Source organism: Nomia melanderi, unplaced genomic scaffold, assembly GCF_051020985.1.
Source record: "Nomia melanderi isolate GNS246 unplaced genomic scaffold, iyNomMela1 scaffold0363, whole genome shotgun sequence".
NCBI classification, from domain to species: Eukaryota; Metazoa; Arthropoda; class Insecta; order Hymenoptera; family Halictidae; genus Nomia; species Nomia melanderi.
Genome location: NW_027475478.1, coordinates 30,001 through 37,500, shown reverse-complemented (window position 1 = coordinate 37,500; position 7,500 = coordinate 30,001). Strand labels below are relative to the sequence as shown.

The 7,500-nt window shown below is 50.3% G+C and overlaps 1 non-coding gene across 1 annotated transcript; it reads right to left on the bottom strand.

Annotated features, from left to right (window-relative positions):
* Positions 1 to 742: 742 nt before the first annotated feature.
* Positions 743 to 897, bottom strand: LOC143176083 (5.8S ribosomal RNA). Its single transcript, XR_013000680.1, has one exon. It is a non-coding gene; the product is annotated as a 5.8S ribosomal RNA (ribosomal RNA).
* Between the last annotated feature and the right edge of the window lie 6,603 nt (positions 898 to 7,500).

Genomic DNA, 7,500 nt, shown 5'->3' with positions numbered 1-7,500 from the left:
GTTCGTGCGTCGAATTCGAAAAATAAAAAAAAGAAATACACCTTTTCTCTCTCTCTCGGGGTAAAAAGAGTCGATGTGTATTGTGTATAAAGGTTCTGCTGCGAGAAGTCTCGTTTTGCCGTGTGTTTCGGTAACGACGATCCTCCGAAACGTACATCTCATTCGTAAGAGAGGAAGAAAACAATCTCCCTGGGGCCAGTCGGTAATATACCGACATACGACGTGTCGTGCACATCCGTCTCACGCACGGTATACAAAATATGAATAAAACGTGTGTAGTCTCTCTCTCTCTCGACTTCTTAATATTTTCTTTCACCTCTGACGCATCATTTCAGGTGACGTCGGGAGCGCGGGAAAAAAAATTTTTCTAAACACACGAAACCGTTCATCTCACGAACAGCCGAAAAAGTTGTCGCTCAGATCCATATCGCAGTGGAGCGGTATCCGCGGGCGGTCGTAATTGAACGACGCACGACGCCGCGAACACTCACGCGAGTCCATACAAACGATTCCGATCGTTTTGCAACAACTAGAACGTACACTGTCCGTGAAATTCACAGAATTTTCGCGTGTCCGCGACAAACGCCGACGAGACACCCATCGTTCGCTCGTACGTAGCATCCTTCTCTTAACCCGACTCAGAAACGTTCTTTGCGCCCTTCGGTAAAAAAACGTTCGATCCGAAGAGGTGAACGACGGCGGGGATTTGACAGAGCTACGCAAGCAGTGTATGGTACGTAAACGACCCTCAGCCAGGCGTGGTCCAGGAATTGTATCCGTGGACCGCAATGTGCGTTCGAAATGTCGATGTTCATGTGTCCTGCAGTTCACACGTTGACGCGCAATTAGCTGCGTTCTTCATCGACCCACGAGCCAAGTGATCCACCGTTCAGGGTAATCGTATAAATTTTATATTTCACATATATAATTTTATTCTCATTTGTTCGACCTAATATCTCTCTTCTTTCAAAGAGAAGATAAAAGTTGATACCTGAATCTCCGACCAGCGCGCGAAGGAGATTCAGGCGTCGCCTTGGAGACGACACCGAAGCCTTTCGAGACGAAAAACGTTCAAGTAATATGTATATATTTCTCGACGTTCCGGGCGTATAGTGCATTCAAAAACCCGCGAAAGACGCAGAAGACTCGCACGCGTGGAAACGACGGGGATATATTTTGTATCCTACCCGATACTGAATCCATCGCGTGCAGTCGACCCTCGCGTTCTTCCGATCAGACGCATCTATTGTTGCGCGCATGTTTTCGCGTCGCATCGCGCGAAACGTTGCACGAATCGTACCGATCGATCGATTGAAAGCAAATAATGAAAAAAGACTTCACAGCTGGCTCTTTGCCGGTCATTCGTCCCATGTTATCTCTTGCCGCGAAATTGGCGCGCAAGAGTTGGGTGTCAGACGCGCGGCTTTAAAACGAGCTTCACGGCCGGTCCCTTCGTTACCGCTTTCGTTCTTTCTCTCGGAACGACCATGAACGAACACGACGAGCGACGCTACGGCATACACACGTCCACGGATTCGATTAAAAAAACAGACTTCACAGCTGGCTCTTTGCCGGTCATTCGTCCCATATTATCTCTTGCCGCGAAATTGGCGCGCAAGAGTTGGGTGTCAGACGCACGGCTTTAAAACGAGCTTCACGGCCGGTCCTCTCAATTCCGTGTACGGTACACGCAAGATGCGGGTTCCACTTCCAGACTACCCGGTCCCTTCTCTCTACGAGAATCGATAGTAGAAGAACGGCTCGAAAACGCGTCTCAGAGACTAGGGGAAAAGAAGCGGTATGCGAGCGAAACGAAAACGCATTATGGAAACGTCGCGAAACAATGTTCGACGGTTGCTCGGTTCCAATCGTGCGGCCGTTTCAATTTCTCGTGCGCTTCACCGTCCCTCCGTAACTCTGGCCGATCGCGTATACCGAAGAGCCGACACGCGCAAAAACCACAGGCATTGTATACTGTATATATATATGTTACAGTCACAGCCTTCGCGCGTTTTACTCTCCGACGCGGGGTTTCCACGACGAAAGAGAGACAGTTTCGTGGCGGGTGACTCGGCCGAATCGCTACGACGGGTATTTCTATTATAGAACGAATCATCGCCACCCTTTACCAGTGCCCGACGAAGGAATCACAAGGTCATCTGGAGTTTACAATGCCAGCGACGGTAATTCCAACGAAGACCCGATAAGTCAACTCATCGTTCTATTTCTCCCCGTACAGAAAAGCGAATCGACGCTAACGCACCTCGCGCAAGCACGAACGTTCTCTTCGCGTGGATCATCCCATCGTCGAAAGATGTAAAGACGCATTGGAGATCGTGGTCTCTGGCGGGCTCATTGCACGCCCCACTGCATATCTTTCCTCGAATCGAGAATGATTCGTCCACTAAGGCTGCGAAACTACGCGTCGAGGAAACTAGGGGAAAGAAGCGGGATGCGAGCGAAACGACAATACATTATGGAAACGTCGCGAAACAATGTTCGGCGGTTGCTCGTTTCCTCCTGCGGACGTTTCATTGCTCGGGCGCTTCACGTCCCTCCGTAACCTTCGCGCGATCGCGTGCCCCGGAGAGCCGGCAACCGGTGAACCACAGGCGTATAAACTATAGTCTTCTATAGCAAGCCTTCGGCGGTTACTCTCCGACGCGGGGATTCCACGACGAGAGAGAATTTCGTGGCGGGTGACATCGGTCGAAACGCTACGACGGGTATTTCTATTATAGAACGAATCATCGCCACCCTTTACCAGTGCCCGACGAAGGAATCACAAGGTCATCTGGAGTTTACAATGCCAGCGACGGTAATTCCAACGAAGACCCGATAAGTCAACTCATCGTTCTATTTCTCCCCGTACAGACAAGCGAATCAACGCTATCGCACCTCACGCATGCACGAACGTTCTCTTCGCGTGAATCGTCCCATCGTCGAAAGATATAGCCGCTTGGAGATCGTGGCCCATCAAGTTCTTCCGTAACTCCTGCGCGATCGCGTACCCCGGAGAGCAGGCAACCGGTGAACCACAGGCGTATAAACTATAGTCTTCTATAGCAAGCCTTCGCGTTTACTCTACGACGCGGGGATTCCACGACGAGAGAGATTTTCGTGGCGGGTGACACGGCCGAATCGCTACGACGGGTATTTCTATTATAGAACGAATCATCGCCACCCTTTACCAGTGCCCGACGAAGGAATCACAAGGTCATCTGGAGTTTACAATGCCAGCGACGGTAATTCCAACGAAGACCCGATAAGTCAACTCATCGTTCTATTTCTCCCCGTACAGAAAAGCGAATCGGCGCTATCGCACCTCACGCAAGCAGGAATGATCTCTTCGCGTGGATCGTCCCATCGTCGAAAGATGTAAGACGTACAGAAATCGTGGTCCATCACGATTATTCGTAACTCTCCGAGTCGCGTATCTGAGAGTAGGACAAACGGAGAACCACAGGCATAAATAATACTATATGTTTCTTATATAGTTAGCCTTCGCGTTTTACTCTCCGACATGGGGATTCCACGACGAGAGAGAGTTTCGTGGCGGGTGTCTCGGCCGAATCGCTACGACGGGTATTTCTATTATAGAACGAATCATCGCCACCCTTTACCAGTGCCCGACGAAGGAATCACAAGGTCATCTGGAGTTTACAATGCCAGCGACGGTAATTCCAACGAAGACCCGATAAGTCAACTCATCGTTCTATTTCTCCCCGTACAGAAAAGCGAATCGACGCTATCGCACCTCGCGCGAGCACGTAACTACTCTTCGCGTGGATCGTCCCATCGTCGAAAGATGTAAGACGCACGGAAATCGTGGCCCATCAACGTTTTTTTGTAACTCTGCCGATCGCGTATCACAGAGCCGAGACGCACATACCACAGGCGTATAATACCGTTTTCTTTCGTATGGTAAGCCTTCGCGTTTACTCTTCGGCGCGGGGTTTCCACGTCGAGAGAGACATTCGTGGCGGGTGACATCGGTCGAAACGCTACGACGGGTATTACTATTATAGAACGAATCATCGCCACCCTTTACCAGTGCCCGACGAAGGAATCACAAGGTCATCTGGAGTTTACAATGCCAGCGACGGTAATTCCAACGAAGACCCGATAAGTCAACTCAACGTTCTATTTCTCCCCGTACAGAAAAGCGAATCGACGCTGTTGCACCTCACGCAAGCACGAACGTTCTCTTCGCGTGGATCGTCCCATCGTCGAAAGATGTAAGACGCACGGAAATCGTGGCACATCACGTGTTTTCGGAACTCTGTCGACCGCGTATCTCAGAGACGACGCGCGCGAACCACTGGCATATACTATTATATATCGCGTTTTACCCTCCGACGCGGGGATTCCACGACGAGAGAGAGTTTCGTGAGCGGGTTGACTCGGAAGAAACGCTACGACGGGTATTTCTATTATAGAACGCATCATCGCCACCCTTTACCAGTGCCCGACGAAGGAATCACAAGGTCATCTGGAGTTTACAATGCCAGCGACGGTAATTCCAACGAAGACCCGATAAGTCAACTCAACGTTCTATTTCTCCCCGTACAGAAAAGCGAATCGACGCAATCGCACCATACGCGTGCACGTAAACAACTCTTCGCGTGGATCGTCCCATCGTCGAGAGACGTAAGTTTTCATAGTATGAATTCGCGTTTTACTCTCCGACGCGGGGATTCCACGACGAGAGAGAGTTTCGTGAGCGGGTTGACTCGGAAGAAACGCTACGACGGGTATTTCTATTATAGAACGCATCATCGCCACCCTTTACCAGTGCCCGACGAAGGAATCACAAGGTCATCTGGAGTTTACAATGCCAGCGACGGTAATTCCAACGAAGACCCGATAAGTCAACTCAACGTTCTATTTCTCCCCGTACAGAAAAGCGAATCGACGCAATCGCACCATACGCGTGCACGTAAACAACTCTTCGCGTGGATCGTCCCATCGTCGAGAGACGTAAGTTTTCATAGTATGAATTCGCGTTTTACTCTCCGACGCGGGGATTCCACGACGAGAGAGAGTTTCGTGAGCGGGTTGACTCGGAAGAAACGCTACGACGGGTATTTCTATTATAGAACGCATCATCGCCACCCTTTACCAGTGCCCGACGAAGGAATCACAAGGTCATCTGGAGTTTACAATGCCAGCGACGGTAATTCCAACGAAGACCCGATAAGTCAACTCAACGTTCTATTACTCCCCGTACAGAAAAGCGAATCGACGCAATCGCACCATACGCGTGCACGTAACAACTCTTCGCGTGGATCGTCCCATCGTCGAGAGACGTAAGTTTCATAGTAAGCCTTCGGCGTTTTACTCTCCGACGCGGGGATTCCACGACGAGAGAGAGAGTTTCGTGAGCGGGTTGACTCGGAAGAAACGCTACGACGGGTATTTCTATTATAGAACGCATCATCGCCACCCTTTACCAGTGCCCGACGAAGGAATCACAAGGTCATCTGGAGTTTACAATGCCAGCGACGGTAATTCCAACGAAGACCCGATAAGTCAACTCAACGTTCTATTTCTCCCCGTACAGAAAAGCGAATCGACGCAATCGCACCATACGCGTACACGTAAACAACTCTTCGCGTGGATCGTCCCATCGTCGAGAGACGTAAGTTTTCATAGTATGAATTCGCGTTTTACTCTCCGACGCGGGGATTCCACGACGAGAGAGAGTTTCGTGAGCGGGTTGACTCCGAAGAAACGCTACGACGGGTATTTCTATTATAGAACGCATCATCGCCACCCTTTACCAGTGCCCGACGAAGGAATCACAAGGTCATCTGGAGTTTACAATGCCAGCGACGGTAATTCCAACGAAGACCCGATAAGTCAACTCAACGTTCTATTTCTCCCCGTACAGAAAAGCGAATCGACGCAATCGCACCATACGCGTGCACGTAAACAACTCTTCGCGTGGATCGTCCCATCGTCGAGAGACGTAAGTTTTCATAGTATGAATTCGCGTTTTACTCTCCGACGCGGGGATTCCACGACGAGAGAGAGTTTCGTGAGCGGGTTGACTCGGAAGAAACGCTACGACGGGTATTTCTATTATAGAACGCATCATCGCCACCCTTTACCAGTGCCCGACGAAGGAATCACAAGGTCATCTGGAGTTTACAATGCCAGCGACGGTAATTCCAACGAAGACCCGATAAGTCAACTCAACGTTCTATTACTCCCCGTACAGAAAAGCGAATCGACGCAATCGCACCATACGCGTGCACGTAACAACTCTTCGCGTGGATCGTCCCATCGTCGAGAGACGTAAGTTTCCATACTATGAATTCGCGTTTTACTCTCCGACGCGGGGATTCCACGACGAGAGAGTGTTTCGTGAGCGGGTTGACTCGGAAGAAACGCTACGACGGGTATTTCTATTATAGAACGCATCATCGCCACCCTTTACCAGTGCCCGACGAAGGAATCACAAGGTCATCTGGAGTTTACAATGCCAGCGACGGTAATTCCAACGAAGACCCGATAAGTCAACTCAACGTTCTATTGCTCCCCGTACAGAAAAGCGAATCGACGCAATCGCACCATACGCGTGCACGTAACAACTCTTCGCGTGGATCGTCCCATCGTCGAGAGACGTAAGTTTCATAAGTAAGCCTTCGGCGTTTTACTCTCCGACGCGGGGATTCCACGACGAGAGTGTTTCGTGGCGGGTGACTAGGCCGAAACGCTACGACGGGTATTTCTATTATAGAACGAATCATCGCCACCCTTTACCAGTGCCCGACGAAGGAATCACAAGGTCATCTGGAGTTTACAATGCCAGCGACGGTAATTCCAACGAAGACCCGATAAGTCAGCTCATCGTTCTATTTCTCCCCGTACAGAAAAGCGAATCGACGCTATCGCACCTCGCGCGAGCACGTAACAACTCTTCGCGTGGATCGTCCCATCGTCGAGAGACGTAAGACGCACGGAAATCGTGGTTCATCGCGTCTTTTCCTACTCTCTTGAATCGCAATTTCGTATAGAGCCTACACACGCGAACCACCGGCATATACTATTTCTTCTCTCATAGTAAGCCTTCGCGCGTTTTACTCTCCGACGCGGGGATTCCACGACGAGAGAGTGTTTCGTGGCGGGTGTCTCGGCCGAATCGCTACGACGGGTATTTCTATTATAGAACGAATCATCGCCACCCTTTACCAGTGCCCGACGAAGGAATCACAAGGTCATCTGGAGTTTACAATGCCAGCGACGGTAATTCCAACGAAGACCCGATAAGTCAACTCATCGTTCTATTTCTCCCCGTACAGAAAAGCGAATCGACGCTATCGCACCTCGCGCGAGCACGAAACAACTCTTCGCGTGGATCGTCCCATCGTCGAAAGATGTAAGACGCACGGAAATCGTGGTTCGGCGGGCTCTATGCGCCTTGTTCAAAGTAAAAAAAAAAAATTTCGACGGACGGGAGAAGTGTATTTCTCCGCGCGTAAGCCGTTCGAAATT